At 34.2% G+C, this 20,375-nt stretch overlaps 1 protein-coding gene across 2 annotated transcripts in view; it reads left to right on the top strand.

Moving 5' to 3' along the window:
• Positions 1-20,375, top strand: part of LOC129953952 (probable basic-leucine zipper transcription factor D) — a 401,434-nt gene that overhangs the window by 29,601 nt on the left and 351,458 nt on the right. For both annotated transcript variants that reach the window (XM_056067515.1, XM_056067514.1), the window contains exon 2: positions 5,505-5,536. The gene's annotated coding sequence lies outside the window, so the exon portion shown is untranslated. The remainder of the gene's footprint in view (positions 1-5,504; positions 5,537-20,375) is intronic.

Genomic DNA, 20,375 nt, shown 5'->3' with positions numbered 1-20,375 from the left:
ACCTAAACACTTAGCAGCATTTTTGGCGATGTCAAATAAATGATCACTCCACAACAAGGTGCCTGTAATGCACATACCTAGAACTGATAGTTATTTAGTCTCCTCGATGCAAGTATCACTCATGGAAAGCTGCATTGGGGGAGGGTTACGCTTTTGCGACAGTAAACAGTTTGAGTTTTAGAAGCTTTCAATTCTACACGGTTTTTGATTCCCCGTTGAACAATGCTGTTAAGATCAGAACTCAATTAGCTTATCATACGCTGTCGTTGGTATTCCACATCCGAAGAACAAGGATGAAAATCTAAAAACGACTAAAAAAAGCTGAGGGTACTGTCATCCGCGAAACAATTTAGTGGGTAGGAAGTTTTAAAGAGCATTTATAAAAATAAGGAAGAGCTTCGGAGACAAAACGGAGCCCTGGGGCACACCAGTGTGCCAGCCATACTGCCATCATTAAGAAGCTTCCGTTCTCCAACATATTTCTCAAGCTGAAAATTGATCAACGTTTCCATGAGGTTGAAAAGAAGTGACGTTAGTGCAATTGGAGTAGGTAAAAGGTAGCTAGAGGCGGAGGAGGATGCAGTTTTCCATCTACTCGGAATGAGACCAGTAGAATAGGACAGATGGAAAAGCTTACGCAGCTTCAGAACAATAGCGGGGATACTATCCGGGCCAGCTGATTTGTGAATGTCAAGATCTTTTAGTATTCTAGCGACTATACGAGTGCGAAAGAAGATTTGTCCCATAGAAACGTTAACGCTTTCAAGTACACGAGGAGTCATGTCAGTGCAATTGGAGTAGGTAAAAGGTAGCTAGAGGCGGAGGAGGATGCAGTTTTCCATCTACTCGGAATGAGAGCAGTAGAATAGGACAGATGGAAAAGCTTACGCAGCTTCAGAACAATAGCGGGGATACTATCCGGGCCAGCTGATTTGTGAATGTCAAGATCTTTTAGTATTCTAGCGACTATACGAGTGCGAAAGAAGATTTGTCCCATAGAAACGTTAACGCTTTCAAGTACACGAGGAGTCATGTCACATGTCTGAAAAAATAGATTGTTGCAAGCATCAATTCTTTTGAGGTAATTTTCGACCACTTTTAGACACACATTGGGCGGTATCTTTGTCATTACCTGACGAAGGTTGGTTTTTAAGTGCTCAAGAGTCAAGAGTAGCAACACAAAAAAAGCTTAAAGCGGTGTCAAATCGCATGATCTTAGCTGCCGGTTGATATCGCCACGATATCGCGGCCATATTCGCTTAAGTTGTGTGAAACCACATTTTTTCCAAGTCGTACTTTTCAAGGCAAACAAGGCAAAGCAAAGAATTGACGGTGACAGCCGTTTCATCATCGAATAAGTAGGGTCCAGTCACAACTCCGGACCAAAGAGCTCACCAAAGAGGGTCTTTACTTGAGAATTTCCAGTATCCTAAATACGGCATTTTTGTATAGTAAAATATATATCAAGTGAGAAATATGCAACGTCGTTGAAGAAAATTGTATTCGAAAAATAGCTCCACCGTCTGTTGTTTAAGCTCCCAATCGACTTATCTACGACGTTGTGTATGGTCTGCTGGCTTCAGTTCTTGTGTGGGCTGAACATTATATCGAAATGCAAAGTACGCTGTAATGTGCCGTAAGGCGGTCCTAATTTGTGAGAACAAAGAGGGGTCGACACATAGGGGTGTTCGGTAACACTTCCACCTACAGCAGCGATATTTTCAGTGGTACAAGCAAAAAGATGATGCACAGCCTTACAATATCTATAACCAATCCAGTCTCTTCAAATGTCTTGAAAATGTTGCGAATTGCTTGTGTAGTTTGACGATTATGTAAAGCAAAATCTATTCATAAAGTACGATATGTTGCTACGAAAGAAAAGTCGAAAGCAAGACCGAAAACACTACCCCAAATTTTGTAAAAATAGCATTAATTTTAAAAAAATATTATTAAATCAAAAAAGTATGATGTTTTCCAATATAATGAAAAAAATATCGCACACAGCGATTGTTTTTAAGGCAGTAGCAGGATCAATCTTATTCTCTGGAGCTCAAGTGTAGGGAGAAAAACAATATGAAGATGTGGAAAAATTGTTCCACTTCTAGGTTTAAAGGATCTTCCGGCTGCCACCAAATACGCCGAACTATACAGTTGTGTTGGAAACGGGACTGCAGCCACTCTTTGTACGAACACTTCAAATACAGATTGATTATGTGCTCAAAATCATGAATATGGATAATTACCGGTTACTAAAGATAGTGGCACTTTTTATTCGAGAGAGGTCGAGATGGTATGCAGAATGTATGAAACTTGCTAGGGAGAGTGGCATGGACCTTAACATAGATAACTTTGATTTCAATCAATGGAAAGAATCACTGTACCAAGTGGATGATATGTTATGGGAAAATGCTTTAATGAAGCAACTGGGTCTCTGCACAGAGCAATTTGCAGTCATCTCAATCACAATTTGGAGGTGAAGCATAGATGAGATTTCGATTATGGTAAAGATGCGTGTGGTGAGCTCGTACCTCTTAACTTCATTCCGCATAGGGAGGATTTACCAATATTATGCTTCTTATGTAATCTACAAGTGGGAGAAGATGTATTTTACTTCATGGGTAAATGTCCAATTCTTACAGACATCAGGAGAAATGTTCTTGGAACTGGTTTTTTGAACGTACGAGTATATGAAATTGTATCATTGTTGAACGAAGTCGACGTTAAAAAACTTTATATGTACTGCACACTGGCTCTTAATTATAGGGAGAGAATTGTTAATGAGAGTTTCTGAAGATAATATTTACTTTCAATAGTAGTAAAAACTTTTTAAATCATGTACCTAATTCGTTTATTTATAAATTATATTTCATAAAAAATAAGTTTCCAATTTATGTTTTGTCAACAAGGCAGACTACAGAATGCCATGCTTTTTTAATTTTTGTAAACAACGTAAATTATTTAAGACGAGCAATAAAAATCTATCTTATCTAATCTAATCTAATTAAAAGAACTGATAAGCGAACTTGATATTGACAAAAAAGTATCCTTGACATGTCATTAAAATTGTTAAAATTGCTTATTTGATTAATTTGAAACCAAACAACATATCATCTCTTTATTATTTTATCAAAGTCTAATCAAGAAATAACCAACAACACTCAATAAGTCAATGAATCTTGTATCCATTTATACTCCCAATACAATTTTGTAGTTATTTTTATTTTCAAGTATTAAAATCACAAAAGTTATAAAAATACTTTTCTTGTATCATGTCTTCTTGCAGTACACGTACATAATAAGAGCATACTGTTATGTATTTCTCCCATAAAAATAAAATTATACCAATTCAATATTCAATGCTCTATTTAATTTCAATGGAAAATCAAACACTTGAGTACTTAAACTGAATTGTGGTATGTTCTTGTTTCTGATTCTATTGAATTTCTAAGAAGGTACATTTTTTGATTATAAAAGAGAAACAACATAGCGGTACACATGATACGACACATACAAAATAAACTTTATCTCTCTTCGAAGTGCCTCTAATGAAAAAGATATAAATCCTTGGATGCGTGGTTGTTGTTTTTTTTGTTTGTTAAAATCTTTCTTTTATTATTTTTTAACAATCAAATTGCTTTTAATTACAATAAAAATTGTTACTAATCTTATTCGCCAATCTCGCCCGCTGTGTGCCGTCGTGTTTCAATAGATCATCGTTGTTGAGTCCAACATGTTTTTTCGCCTCAATTTGTCTGTTTTCATTTTATTTTTATGTGATATGATTGGTAAAGCAACAACAACAACACTTGACAAGCTTAGTTAAAATATTTAATTTAATCGAGATGAGGGGGTGTTTTATATCGGTTCTTCGTTATCCTCCTTCTCTTCATCAGCATGTTAAATAATTTTTTTCTATTTATTTTCGCTTCAAAAATATCTCTTGGAACACTGTCCGACTTCAAAAGTTGAAATTTATATCAAAGCTCTAGATCTTTGGAGCCAAAGTAAAGTCTATGTTCGTCTATAACACTCGATTGGTATAGTTTGTGTTGTTGTTGTTTATTGTGGTTGCTGTTGGCGTTTTCTCAAGTGTTTCTAGTTTTCAGTACCTCTATTTTAATTTTATAAAATGTTGTTGTTTTATTATTTTGGTTGATGGTGTTGTTGGCGGAGGAGATTTTTAGTTATGATTCAAAGCACGCATGGTAATTTTGTAGTCAAATTAGTTTTTATCTCAAGCCGGTGATCTCTTTAGTGTACCTATTTTTTGCCTTGGTCGTTTGGAAGCTTTTTTTTAAATTTTGTTTTTGCTTCTCTCTGATCGTTTTAGCTAGTTTAGATGAAATATGCGTGTGAAGGCGTTATCCTCTTGCAGCGCCTCCAATATGCAATTAGAAATCTTGTTTGTTTATTTGTTGTTGTTGTTTTAGTTATAAAGTTCTATTTGACTACTGGAGTACTACTGTCAACTGAGGTAGCACAAAACTTGGCTTCAGGTGGCGTGTCTTGAATATAATGTATTTAGCGAAATATATTTTAAATGCGTTTATTCATAAGGAAAAAAAGTAAGTTCTGCGTGCGTACAATGCTATTTGAGATTTTTCGTATAGGTATTATGGGTGTATACAATATTTGAGTTTGAGCCAAACAACAGTGATTTGTTATGCATTTATCGTGACGCATTGATCGTCATTCCATGGACATTGGACATACTAGAGTATAAGACTTGTAGGCAGTATGTTGATTTATTTTTAATGGTTTAATAATATAGTATGTGTTTTCATAATGACATGTTTGAAAATAGGCTAAAAGTAGAGCTCAACAACTCTTTAGAGATTAAGGACAACTCTATAAAAATTGATTTACAGCCTCAAATCAACTTTGTTTCATAAAAAAAATGGAAAATAAATTGTATTTTAATATAAACAAGTTGTTTCCTATTATCAATAGTAAACACAAAATAAAACAATATTTAAGGCTGTCTCAATTTACTCTTAGTCTAAGCCAAATATCAAAAGAGGTTAATGCAGGACTTAATTAAAAGTAAGAGGCAATTTCCATTAATTTTGGTTCTAAGAACTTGTTAAAATTTTCAAATTATAAAATGTATACTCTAAAAACATTAATTTTGATAATAAATCAAAAGAGTTGTTTACGCTGCTTGTCAATTATGCCGATACCCTGGAAAGGAGCATCTGGACAATAAAAGATTGTTATATTTCTCTGTCTTTATCACTATCCATTTTGTTGACTATTCCATAGAATAGAATGAGCTTTTTATTGTGATCGAAAAATAATAAGAAGTCCTACAAGATCAGTAGACTTTTTAAACACAAATGATGACCATTATTTTAAAATATACAAGACATGGGAATAAGAGTGTTTACTTTGTATTTTCTTGTAGTATTATATCAATTTTGTTTATCTTATTTAATGTCACAATAATTTTAATCTAACGGTATGTTCAAGTCATTAGTTTAACTTCTTTTTTTCTTTGTTTTTAGAGCTTTGCTGGATACTTCAACATTTAAAAAAGGTATGGAAATATTTAAAAATATGTTTTATATGATTGAGTTTTTTTAAAATTTTATATATACTTTACTTGCGTAACTTCTTGTTTGATTTTGAATTCTACTTATTTTCATTTGCATCGTTATTTGAGGGTATTAGTGCAAATCTTTACTAGTTTAAAAGAAATTTGCTAAAGATATAAAATATAATAAGTCGTGAAGAATTCGCTTCTTTTCATATAAAAATACATCTCAATTAATTGTACTCCATCGTTGATACTTTAATTGATTTGATTTTCAATTAATGGGACATTTCTCAAAGTACTTCTCAAACTTCGTTGTGTATAGAGCTTTATATGTGTCTGTCCAAACTGTCCGTATTATTTTTAATGTCAACGATCCATCAGTCAGAGTTAACTTTTATCTACCAATCCATATTTTGCTATTGAATGGCAGAATTCTACTACTCTATTTGATCTTTTTCAATTTAATTCCACCTCCATCATCACAACACTGCGCACCTTCGCCACCGCCGCCGCCGCAAAAAAACATAATTGTTATTAAAAACTATACAACTCCGGATGACATGACAAATCTTATTCGCAATTGAAAAATAAGAAGAAAAAAAACACACTTTTCGGGTTGAATTGACACTAATGAACGTTTCATAATTGATCATTAATCTTCTTTGTACACAAGAGTCAAAGAAGTTAACATGATTGTTTGACAACAGTGTCACTCTGTGTCTTGAACCCAAAAGGAAGACGATGCCAAATCAAACAAAAACGACACAAACATAGAAAAATCACAAAAAAATGACGAAAGTATTTTCAAATAATATTTGGCATTCGCATGGCGGAGAATATATATAATAATTTAATATCAAATATCTACCACCATCTTAGGATGTTTGACAAGCGTTTGACTAGAAGAGACCAAAGGTGGTTTTGGTGCTGATCTCTTGGGTTAACACAACTGTCCATTTATCAATCATTAATAATTTTTTGTTTGCTTTTTCGTAATATGATTTCTTGTTTAAAGAGTATACTTCTTTTAGTGAGAGTTGATTTTATTTTTTTTATTGATGATGATGCGGATTGAGTAATAAATTCACATACACTTTGAAGTGAAGAATTATCGGTACCACCTGTTGATGAGAAGAAAGAAAACAAAAATGTATAGATGAACTTTGATCACTTTTATTTGGCGTGGTCGTTGAGTATTGAAATTTGAATTTCAATAAAACGAAAGAGTTGAGTAGCGAACTCGTTTTTTTGAAATTATCCTAGATTGCCGAGTTTATTTCATTGGATCTTCATTGTTTCTCATAAAAACTTTTGCAAATAATAAAGATGATAGAGTTTCGGGTATACCACAATTTTAAGCAAACCAAAATGAGCAGAATTTGATTATAATTATGAATTCAATTTTAAGGAAGTTTTTCTATCACAACAAAATGAACCATATAATTTAAATTACTACAACGTAAACTTTAAAAGTAAAATGAACAAAGTTATTATAATTAGTTGAAGTGCATACTTTATATCAAGTACTTCAAGATAAACATATAGAAAAGGAAACAATGGCATATTTCAACTATTTATAACTCAGGATGGTCTATTAATATTTAATTATCATACACAATTTGTTGATTGATTTTTGTAGATCTTTACGAGATTGATAGAAATTTAATTTCATACAAAAACACGACTTTCTGACCATAATTTTACCACCCAACTTATACAGTAAATTCTCAACACGATATCTGTCAAAATGTGACTCAATTTTGTATCCAATCCATATTTACACCAATATCTCAACGGCTTTGATTTTTTACGAGCCTTAAAAAATGTATCGTAACGTGAGATATGATATACCCAAGGGTGGGCTCTATGCTAAAGCTTAGAGCTTATAACTCTCATAACAAGCATTTAAAAATAATTTTAAGCTACATTAAGACACCTACGCCACAGTGACTGGCTGCTTGACTGTTTTGTTGTTAAAATGCCGCCATAAATTGTTCTTTCTATATCTCTATCTCTCCTTTGCAACCCTGTCCTTCTTTCAGTCATCGCATAACACTCTCATTGCGCGCAAATGCCTATAAAATCCAATACTTGCAAGGTGTATCATAAACTTACCAAACTATAAGCCCAAACATTAACTATCTTATCCTTAATATACAAGCGATATAATTTCGCAGTGCGATGAATAGAAATAAATAAGAAAAAAAAAAGAAGAAAAAGACATATTGAATGAATTACGCTGGAACAGATTTTTCTATGGAATCACCTTACCCTCCTATACTTCTCTCTATCCAACTCTCCACATGTCACACCGCATCTATACTACCACTCTCCATCATCAGTTCGAATCGAAATGCTAAACTGGTCCAACTAGTTCGTTATATATATCTCTCAAAATCCGCCAGCAGCAAAAAGTTCGTATACAACACGTACATATATCTCTCTATCTCCAGCGTTAAGCCATAAGCTAAGCTATACTCAAGCCAGCCACTATGGCATCAACATAGGCGGTCGCTTATAATGCGTTGTTAGACGCTCCTCTGACTGCAGTTATAGTGAGTTATGTATTGAAATCGAAGTACCCTGAAAACACCCGAGATCCCAGTTTCCATCTTCGCTTATGAAACACAACAAAGCAAAGAAAAAAAAACCTCCAGCACGCTTGGTGCCACAAGATTAAATATAAATCCAGCGAAATGAAATCGCGCAGAAGGTGGATTGATCTCCTTGGAATCCTCTCCAGCTCCAGGTTTTCATACGTTTATTTGAACCACCGCATCACCGCATTTTGAAAATGTGTGGTGGCGGTAAAAATGGAAGAAATTGCAGCAGCAGCAGCGGAATCAGCAAGATGGCTATTTCCTCTTGCGCTTCTGGCTAGTGAGCTATTAATTTTCGTTTCTGTGCGGAATCCTTAAGCTTTTTATTTTTGTTGTTTTAGTTTTAGTTTTAGTTTTGTTTCAACACGGAAATGGACCTCGTGGTAGTTCCAAATACCATACCATGGCGACTGCATTTCTAGAAATCGTTCTAGATCTTGAGCATGTGGGATTGATGTCGTGTCGCAGCAGTCGTTGTCTTCGCTGTCGTCTTAGTTTTTTCTGGACGTTATAGACTTCGTTCGTCGTTGTCGTTGTCGTTGTCGTTTTCGATGTCGTCGTCTCCATTGAGTGTCTCTTCTCCCTGGAAATGGTGGTAAATATGGTGAGGTGGTGTAGTTGGTGGTTGGTGGCGTCACCCAACAGCAGCAACAGCATCAACAGCAGCAACAGCAATAACAGCAGAAATTGTGGCGGTATCTTCGTTGTTGTCAGCAGCGTCGCCGTTGTCGGCTGGCGGTATATAGGACTTGTCACAAAGCTTCGATGTTCTCGAATTTCCATTGAGATGCATTTTTTTCCTCCCAATGCGATGTTGTCTCCATAATTTTATACTCGAGTGTTTTAGATGCGTGGCGGAAATTTCATTATTTTCGGCTTAAATTACATTTGGCGGGGTTGATGGTCGTCGCGTCGTCGTTGTTGTCTGATGGTTTAGTTCAGCACAACAGTTTGACTTGGTTTGTCTTGGTTCGGTGTGGTGAACAATTATTTATCGGGAATGGAAAATATGTTGGAACATTTTAATGACTGGTTGACTAAAATGTATAAAATGTTATGTGTGGTTGCTGTAATGCGGAATGTTATACGACTTAAATGGGATCGTATTTGTTCAGATTAGTAATACAAAGAAAACAATAAAAACAGGAAAACTTGAGATCCCATCTGTTCTTAAACAAAATCTGTGACGACACATCGAAATCTTAAGGTCGACAGTTTTTTTTTTAGAGTTTATTCGTTTATGGAGATGTAATTTTTCTGTGATTTTAATCTCAAGTCTCACCTCTTAACAAACATCACCAATCTTTTCTCTTATCAGAACAAGAAGCCTCAGGAATCTTTTTATATTATTTTATTTAATTTTATTGGTTGATGTCTTTATAGTCAGAAACTATGACAGTTGATGTCTATGGAATGATATTTTAAAAAAGTTATTTTAGCTCAGATGTTCTCGAGTTGTGCTGACGTCTTAGTCTGAATTACATAGGCCCTAAATTATGTATCCTTATTATTCCTTTTATAGCTTAAACGCTCCTAAGCACACCAATCAAGCCTTGAAGAGTGCTGATCTATATGGCATGTGTGATGTCATATTAAATAAAAATCGACAAATCACTAGCAATTATGTCATAGTTTCTAAACACAAATCCAGATAAGGACTAAATCCATCTCTCACCACCTTTTTTTTCGTACCAAGAATATTACATATTTGTATGGCAACAAAAATGAAACGAAAAAGAAATAATAGATATTAAAAAGAAATAAATGTAGATAAACACAATTCATGGTATGTTACTGTAATAGCTTGTCACTTAATTAAGTGCCCTGCCCATATATTTTCCGCTTTTCAATTGATCAACGCCATCATTGCCATAACTGTTAATACACCATAAAATTCTTTTTCCTTGCATCAGCATCATTCAATGCCTCTTTTAAGTTAATATCGTATGAATAAAACAAATATAAAAAAATATGCCATGCCAGATGCTTAGGTATGGCATTTTTATATATGGCAAGAAATTATTAGACGCGCGAGCAGAAAGTATCTAATGTACCTACTCAGCACGTCAATATTCGATCATAATGACGCTTCTATGATGAACTCCTCTTGTGTTGGAGAGTGTAATGCGCGCCCTCTATCAATTCATCCTAATAAAGAACTACAGTGCTGATTCACACTTGCATTTCAAGCTGTTTTTTAAGTTTTGACTGATTCATGACAATTTATTCAGACCTCTAGAACTTTCTATTAAAGGATAAACTTTAGTTAAACTGTCAAAATAAATTTGACGCAAAAGTTAAAAAAGGCATAATTAATGGTCTAAATTTAAATTTGTAAATCAAATTCATTTCTTCTAAGTAGTTAAGGACAACTTCTATGGGTATGAGAGGGGATTTGAATTTGTGTCATGAATCAGAGTTAAACATACAAAATTTGAAGACATTTTTGCTGTTAATCTTCTGCTAAGCATAGTTTAGAAAAGTAAACCCATGGTATTGAAAGCAAATATAGGGGGGTTGAAAGCAAGATATTCAGTTTTTAACTTGGCCAAATTTAAATGTTATTCAGCCTATATGTTGTTTCTTGTTTAGTGGTGTGGATGATAATTTCTGCACAGTCATGTAAATTGATGAGGAATTTCTCTACTTGTAAAACACGCCCTCACAAGCCCCTTCAATATCTATTCCAGTTCGCTGCCACTGCCGACATAGTCGCAGCGCGCCATCGATTATATATAGAATTAAAAGAAAACAACAACAATCACAACAAAAAGAAGAATAACCAAAGCATTGTAATTAACTGATGGTGCTCCCATAAAGTTAATTATTGTTAAAGTCAGTGCACCTCACCCCCAAACATACTTACAAATATAGTATAGGAAGATAATATTCATTGACGGCGGCGGCGTTGAGGCGGCTGCGCGGCGTTTTGGTAGCAGCAATGACGGTATTCAGTTAAGAAGCATCGCGCACAATAAACCTGGGCTGGGAGTTTTGCTTGTCTTCACCTTTCGTGCCGCTTTTGTTTTTTGTCTGTCTCTTGAATTTTTGCAGACAACATCTCGTGGTACAACAGAAAAAATTTAAAAAAACAAAACCCACCAACAAAAAAAACACAACTACTCGAATGATTATTATAACATTCCGTTGAAGTAAAATGCAATAAATTAGCAATTATACCGTAGTATTAGATGAATCGGCTTTTTTTCTTGTGCAGCAGTTTGTTGTTTTTGCAAATGAATAAGGCAGCAGCCTCACTGACAGCTGCAGCAACAGCAAAAGCACAGCAGCAGCAGCAGAAGCTGCACTTTGTATCTTGGTGTGTCTTTTTTTGTGTTTTTCGTTGAATTTCTTCCTTCATGCGGGGCAGCTTCAGCTTGATGTGAATATAAAGTGTGTTCCATTCAGTTAACAGTTAAATTAATGTTTATTGTTCAACTATTTACCATCAGTGCCGGCTTCCAGGTTGCCATTTTTGGTTATTCATATTAAAAACATTTTTTGTTGTTCACTTTGTTTAATTATTTTATTTTTACTTCTTTTGTGCATATTGAACATAATTAAATTTCAATCTAATGGGTAACTTCTTTTTGTGGAGTGTTCATGCAACGCTAATTATTAAACTTTTGTCATATCCATCCCACCAGAAATGCCATTGTCTGCATGAATATTAAATTTACCTAAGATAAAAAACTGATGAAAATCATTTGCATGATACGATTTACAAGTAATTGTGCTTTTCGCTGATCGGTAGTAGGGTAGTCTTTAGTCTTTAGTATTTACTTTTGCTTTTTGTTGCATGATGTGAGGTTTAAGACGATAGTATATGTACTGTACGTACATACATATATTTAGACATATATGTAGGAGATATTTGCTGCTATGATTTTAATTTACGATAAACTAATTAGAAAAGTTTATATTAGCACTGGTGTTGCTGTGCTATTGATGTTGATGTTGGTTTAGTTTGGTTGGGTGGTTATTTAGCTATGCAGTGAAATGGCATGTTATGATTGGTTTTGACAGAATGGCATGTTGCAGTTGCAGTTGTCACAGATGAAATCGTATATAGCATATAGTATGAAATTAGTTTTAGTTGTTGAATTTATTTAGTTTGCAATTACATTATATCTACGGACTCTACCCATAAACTGGGAAGTTTAAGATACGTTTTTAATTTGTATTACTTGACACTTCTGGCTTTGAATGAATTATGATGAGGGGAGTGGTGAAGTAGGGAGAGGCATTATTAAACAAAGTTGTCTAGAATTGAAAACATGTGAAAAAGTTTTTGATAAATTTGACAGAATTCAAAAGAGCTGACTTTCGAACTCGATTATGTAATATGTGTTGAGTCTGTCTACGTTTTTGCTCTAGATTTTTGTCATTTCTAGATATACTGCTGAGACCCGAATTATAAGTTCAGGTGGGTATATTTAGTGCATGGACTATAACATTCGAAAGGATTAGTTAAAATGGAAAAAAAATTACTGTCCATATTATTCAAAGTTATGAACTATTAATATTCATTGAAAAATCACTAGAGTTTTATATAGCCAACAGAAAGTGAAAATAAAAATTAGTTAAGCAAGGTCAATATCTAAGGCTGGATAAGAGACTCAATAATAATCATAAATGCTTTGTATGTAGTGTTTTTTAAGTGTTTTCAGACACCCTCCGAAGAACCTGTCGATATCTAAGTCCTTGCGGTTAACCGATGAAATCGTTTTTGAGAATAAAAAGGAATTATCACCATCACTACCATATTTGTATAAAGAAGGGATAAAAAAGGTAGAAATATGACCAAAATTATTCCATGCCAAACCCGGTCTTAGAGACAGGAAAGCAGGACAATAATTTCTAACATGAGAAGTTTTACTACCACCAGATCGGTGAATCGAGGCACTCCCCAAGGTGGAGTCCTTTCGCCTCTTTTATGGAACATGGTAGTAAACGACTTACTTACAACATTGGAAACAGAAGGTTTCAAGGTGATTGCCTACGCTGATGACGTTGCGATATCCGTATCTGGGAAGCACCCCCAAGTTCTCTCGGAACTCCTACAAAATGCCCTAAACAGGCTAACTAAATGGGCTAATCAATGTGGATTGGACGTCAACCCACACAAAACAGAATTAATACTCTTCTCGAGAAGATATAAAATTCCTCAGATTAGCCCACCAAAGATTAAAGGAATACCATTAAGCTTTTCCGACCAAGCTAAATATTTGGGCCTCATTTTAGACAAAAAACTAAATTGGAAGGCAAATATTGATGAAAGAGTCAAAAAGGCTACTGTAGCGCTTTTTACTTGTAAAAAGGCCATAGGATCAAAATGGGGCTTCTCCCCAAAAATAACCCACTGGCTATACACTTCGGTAATCAGGCCGATACTCATTTTTGGAGCCGTCGTATGGTGGACCGCACTGGATAAGATGGTAAATCTAAATAAACTCATTAAAGTCCAGCGGTCAGCAGGTATGTGCATCACAGGAGCACTTCGCACAACACCAACCGCAGCACTGGAAGTGCTTTTAAACCTAACACCACTTGACATCTTCTCTAAAAAGGTGGCTGCCAACTCATGTGTAAGGCTTAGAGCCACCTCTCAATGGACCAGTAACAATACTGGACATACAACCATTCTAGACAATTTCAGATCTATCCCAGATCGCTTAGACTATACCACCCCAAAAATGGTATTTGGTAAAAGATTCCATGTGTCCATCCCTTCAAGATCCTCCTGGGAAGAAGAGGGACCCCTGGAAGACGATGCGGTACACTTCTACACTGACGGTTCAAAGACCGATCACGCAGTTGGAAGTGGTATCTTTTCAGAACAACTGAATCTCAGTCTATCCTATAGACTTCCCATCAATGTAGTGTATTCCAGGCAGAAGTAATGGCGATTAAAGAAGCACTATCCTGGCTCAAAGAAAACGTTATATCTTGTAAGGATATACGAATCTTCTCGGACAGCCAAGCCGCTCTTAAATCTCTCGCGTCTGTCTCCACAAACTCTCGAACAGTCCACGATTGTCAATCATCTCTGAAGGAGATGACGGAACAGTTTAACATTCACCTCATTTGGGTGCCGGGCCACAGAGACATTCCGGGAAATTGCAAAGCCGATGAGCTCGCAAAAAACGGAACACTTCTGCCTTATGTTAGACAAAAACATAACATAGGAACACCACTTGCTACATGCAAATATCTTCTCAAGCAATATGCTTTAGAAACAACAAATACTAGATGGTCACAAAGTACCACCTGCCTGGCAACCAAGCAAATATGGCCAAGTATTGACTTAAAACGGTCAAAAGGCTTGATATCACTAAGCAGACAAAGTATAAGCTCTACAATTGGAGTAATAACGGGACACTGCCTCATAGGTAGACATGCTCTGAGGCTAGGGGTCTACACAAATGACTTCTGTAGAAGCTGCATGGACGAGGAGGAAGAGGAAACAGTCCAACACCTTCTATGTACATGTCCAGCACTCTCCATTAGAAGGAATTACTTTCTCGGTAATCCCTTCTTCGATAATACCAGTGAACTGGCAAATATTGACACAAAACGTCTCTCTAACTTTATTAAAAGCACAAAATGGTTTGTTTAAATTCATTACTCTCCCATGAGTAACCTCATTAGTGGTATCACAATGGACCCTTGAGGTCTACGTGTGTCAATGATATCTAGACAGCCACTCTAACCTAACCTAACCTAACCTTTCTTTAACGTCATTTTAACAAGCTTTATCAAATTTATGAAACCCAGACATTCATTTAGGTTTTAAATTTCCCACAAAGTGTGAGGAATCTTCTCATGATAAATAAGCACTTTTTTATAGTCCAATTAAATGACTTAGCAGTTCGTTTCTTTCTAGAAACAGTCTTTACAAAATTTTACAAGAGGAATTTTCATTCACTTCATTAAGACGTATTTTTGAATGTCAATTTGTTTTCTAATATCTGTCTATGAAGATGTTTGATTTTATTTTCCATATAGCACAGCATGTTTTAAATTAACAACAACAGAAGCATTTTATATAAACATTAGATAAATGACATTCCTTATAATATAAAAACCAACTAAGTCACACTATGAGAACTTACTTAATACAAAAAATAAATTTCCATATAAACTGGATTGTCTATAGATAGTGTATGTTGCTTGGAAACAAAAAATATATATAAATATAGTAAAATGCTTCTTCGACAACATAATTATTCAACATTATAGTTTCTCGATTATTCATTCCAATAAAAAAGAAAATCAGATTTGTTGTAAATTTTAATTTAAATTATACACGAAAAATAACAAAATTAGAAATCTCATTAAACACTTTTTTGTTTTATTTTTGCTTAAAAGTTAATCGAGTTGTCTATGCATAGCTGGAATGACATTTTTTGTTGAATTAATTTAAAATTGATAGTCAAAAACAAAAATGAACTTACATCGACGAAAAGGGTCTTTTACTTGAGTGAACTAAGTTAAACAAATATAAATTCCTAAACTTTTGCATTAACAATTTAAATCCGCTTTTAGATAAGCTCGCTCGCTTTTAGGCTGCACCACACAGGTACCGTAAAGGTGTCTATTTTTTTGAGAAGAATATATATTTATTTTAATTTATATATTGTGTTAGCCTAGTTATTTAATCAAATGTTTATTTTTAATTATTTAAAATAAATTAACATGGATACTTAACAGGTGTAGATATTAAGGCCTAGTTTGTATAATTACCTATTTCTTTTTTCTCACTTCGAATATAAATTTCTTCTGCAGACATGATCGTTTGTTGAAACATTAACATTTATATTGTTGAAGGTTTTTTCCGTTTAGTTGGAAACTGACACTCAATCGAAAACTAAAAACTGTAAAAATTCAATTTGGGTCGCCATTAATTTGATCTTTTTTTAAATGGTTCTTATCACATTCACATCTGGAGAATTACTTCTGTAAATATAATACAAATTTGAATCGTGACTGACGTGTTTCGGAATAGATCCGTAAAATTATTTGTTTTTAATTTTCTTTTTTCATGGGTTAGGAATGACACCCAGTTTGGTTTACATCTGCCAAGCAGTTAATATGTGTTGTGAATGAGTTTTTAAATATTATTTTAATATCATGAGGATACAATTTTTAAGACAGTCATAGAGAAGAAATCAAAGACTACCACAAACTTTTTCTTGTTCATCGAAATTACATTTTTCAATACTAATTTATTTTTTAAACTCGGTCTGATTGCATGTTTGAAAGTAGTTTGGAATTAAGTAGATTACAAAAAGGACTCTAAAAAGCTTATTAAATCTAAGCTTCAAAATAAGTTCAGCAAGAATAATATGCTATGAAAAACAAGATAAAAAAGTTTGTATTCTAAGTGAAACATTCAGCGGCTTACCCATTTAAAAACAATTTATAACAGGTCATGAGAAAATCCAGAAAATGAAGCGTAGTCGCTTAAAAAGTTTAGTGCTTTGAAAAATATCATTTTCATATCATTTTTTCGTTTATTTTGTATTATTGGAGTAGAACTTAAAGAATTAACTTAATAATGTTTATTTGTTCGTTATTATTAAAATTTGTTTTTAATTCAATAAAACTAACGTTTTTTTAAACATAATAAATTTAAGTTCAAATTTTCGGCTTATAATCAAAAAAAACTTCTGTGTTTTTAACTTAATTTGTAAGAAAGCTTGTATAGATTGTGCCCTACTCTAACGGGCAATGAGCTTTAATTTCTTTTAGTAAAACGCTTTTTTGTTGAAATGAGATATAACAAACCTTCTTCTCCCGAAAAATCAACAAAATAATTTTGTTGAATTTTGCCAAAACGTTAATCACTTTACAGTTTGTATTTTTACAAAAAAATGTTTTTTATCATATTCAAATTGATTAGTGTGGTTCGCATCCTGTTACTCTTTTAATGCCACTACTAACAAATAATTTTACAGATTTTAAACATTTTAAGAAAAAATTATGGCAAATAAAGTTGTTTTCTAATTTTGAGACATCATGTAAAAAGTGATTTTTTAAAAGCTATAGAAAATTTAAATAAAAAAAAACACAAACAATTCAGAAAATTCAATTTTTGCTGGATGCATTGATAGTGCTTGCAATTTTTCTGGATGATATTATAGAATTCTGTTTATTTACGTACCCATTGAGCCAAAAATGACCTACGTCGCAGAACACAATTTTTCGATAAAAAAGTAGATCTTCGGCCAACTTTCCAAGAGCCCATTCAGCAAAAACTTTACGTTGCAGTAGGTCGTTCGGCTTCAATTCTTCCACCAGATGTATTTTGAAAGGCATCACACCTAAATCCTTCCGCAAAATTTTCCACGTTCGGCTTCAATTCTTCCACCAGATGTATTTTGAAAGGCATCACACCTAAATCCTTCCGAAAAATTTTCCACGTTGTTGAGTAACAGAGGCCCAATTGCGAACGACGACGAATCGAGAATTAATGGTCATCAATAACACTGACCGACATAGCTGCTATTTCTTCAGTTCGCACTCTACGTAAGTGTATTGGTGGTTTAATGTTCAACAATGTAAATTTGGTGTGAAATTTAGTCACAATATCCCGAATAGACGCTTCAGTTGGTCGATTAAACTGACCATACAATGAAAGAAGCGCGCGATGAACTTTTTTAACAGAGCACGCATTTTGATAATAAAATTCAATAATTTGCAAGCGTTGTTCGTTTGTCAATCGATTCATAGTTAAATTATAGACCAAAATAAAGATGTTTGACAGTAAAACAAACCACGAAACGTGCGTAAGCTGTTTAAACCAGTGTTTCCAATAAGATAATAGCTAAAAAGCCACCCTTTATAAATTCTAATGATGTGCAAATAAGGACAACGCGGATATGATACCATAATCAAATGTTCAATTATTTTTTGGATTTTAAAATTCAGTATTGTTTTCTTGCTTTGAGACCATTTTGAATTTATTTTTTTGTTTGATGAAGAAATTAAAAAAAAATGTTTTGCTTTATTCCGAGAGAAACCCTTTAGAAACGTAAATTCTAAGTTTGTCAAGTGTTGTCACACATTACTGGTACGACGAAAAATTCTTAATACGTTGTTCATTATTTATATTGACCTCAACAAGAAAATCCACATTGACGGCCAATGCCATTAAAGTCCAAGAATGTTCCATTTCTAACAAAAAGTTATCGATCATTCAATCGCACAAACGGAAGACTTTCACTCTTGGAATTCTCTTCTCTATTCCACCATCATCACAGTGTATATCTGTATATCCTTTACTTTTCTTACTCTTAAATCATTTTATAACAAGAATAAAAGACAAAAATATAAAAAAAGTAAAACAAAATTAAAACACAGAACCAGAAACTGAAATATAGTAAAAATTGAAAGTATGTATAAATCGTAGCAACACACCAATACCATACATAACATCGTTAAGTCATTATCTAGAAATGGGTTTAAGACATCCAGCTTTATATCCTCTTTTTATACCAATTCCCTCTCCCTCTCTCTCTCTCTCTCCTGCTGATGCTGTGTAACCGCAACTGGATTATGAATCGTTTTAGATGAATCTTACGATGTGGAAATATTATAGTCACCATCTGTAAGTACAAATACCATAAAAAAAGCCATCAGCAACTTCAATATACTTTAAACCAAAGAAGGCCTTTTGAAAACTCCTTCAAAGCGACAAAGACAAACTATTTCTTATGACGTTGTGAGGCTGCGCTAATGTTTAAAGGTAGATTGATTCATTTGTAGGCTTTATCTTTGTCATCGTTTTCGTCATCATCATCTATGGCACATTGGATCTCAGTGGTATTCAGTGCAACAGATTGCATTTCATTGTCGCAAGAATAACCAACGAATTCCATTAAGCCGTAATTTGTTATAAACAAAACAATGAACAAAAAAGAAGAATTCCAACGAAACGAAACTTTAAATATTAAATTTATTACCAAGGAATTAAAATGAAGAAAAATGTTGCGCAGAGTTGTCATATGGTAATTGTATTTTAATGTATCTTATGTTCTTGATGTCGGTGGGCTCAACACAGTCTTGTATCTTATTATCTTTAAAAAGCACTCAAATTAATGGAACCTAATATTTAAAATAGTAAATTTGTTTCATATTATGTATATCGTATATGTACTGTACATATGTCCTAAAAGTTCATGATAAAAGTCTTTCCTGAAAAGAAAATCAATCTGTATAACATCACTGGCACATGGTCTATTTCAAGGAAAAAAGAGATTTAAAGCAGATCCCAGTGGACGGACAGAGGACGTTGGCCAACGGAAATAAAACATAAAAATGAAACTCAGAGATAGGAGCATAAAAATAAAAATAAAAAATTACAGAATGTGCGCGTGCGCAGCTTCAGTCCTATCCTCGGCTTCAGCTTCGCGCTCAACACACATCCCAGAGAAGAAATCTATGTCAATGGGCCAATGCAGGTTGTCGCCTCTAGATAAACTAGAGAAGGATCTCTTCGTGGTAGCTGGTTGCTGGTCGCTGCTAGTCGGTTGGATGATGTCAGGAACACTTTGTGGTGATGCTGAGGACAGCTGCTGCTGCTGCTTCTGGTGTAAAAGAAGAAATATAAAAAAAAACTCAAAATAAAGAAGCACACAGTGTCCAATCTCTGTCCGTGTCCAGTTCATGAACAGCTCACAACAAAAGAAAAAAGCAACAAAAACTCTGAAAGTATTAAGTTCGATTTTATTTGAATCGTCACAATTGTAAATGGACTTCAGGTCTTTCAATAGGTTTTTGCCACCATAGGTTAGATATACTTCTGTTGCGTGGTGAGTTGATGGTGTTCCAGTTTATAGGCGATGTGTAGTATTTTTTTTTTTTGCTGAGATATGTATTTTTCTTTTCAAGCGGACGTAACATATAACACATATAACCAGTTGAACTAGTTAGTCTACGAAACGAATGATTTGAAGCTATGAAGTCGAAGAGCACTATACTCGTACAACAACCAACAACTGATGCCGGGAGTCAATTTGGAAGCATTTGGAATTCCAGAAAGGTGTCGTTTTTTTTGTAATGTAGTTTAAAGCTGTTGTATTCTCTCTTCAAGAGATAAAGTGTTAAAAAGGGTGACCGGCCGGCTGACGGTTGCGGTGCGGCAGCCAGAACTGCGATCATTGACTGACCAACGATTTTGCTTTGTCATTTATTATACCAAATTTGGGTTTATATTGTGGTCTATGGATTTGTTT

This window comes from Eupeodes corollae, chromosome 1, assembly GCF_945859685.1.
Source record: "Eupeodes corollae chromosome 1, idEupCoro1.1, whole genome shotgun sequence".
NCBI classification, from domain to species: domain Eukaryota; kingdom Metazoa; phylum Arthropoda; class Insecta; order Diptera; family Syrphidae; genus Eupeodes; species Eupeodes corollae.
Note: the sequence above shows the minus strand (reverse complement) of the source record. Positions and strands in the feature narration are given on the sequence as shown.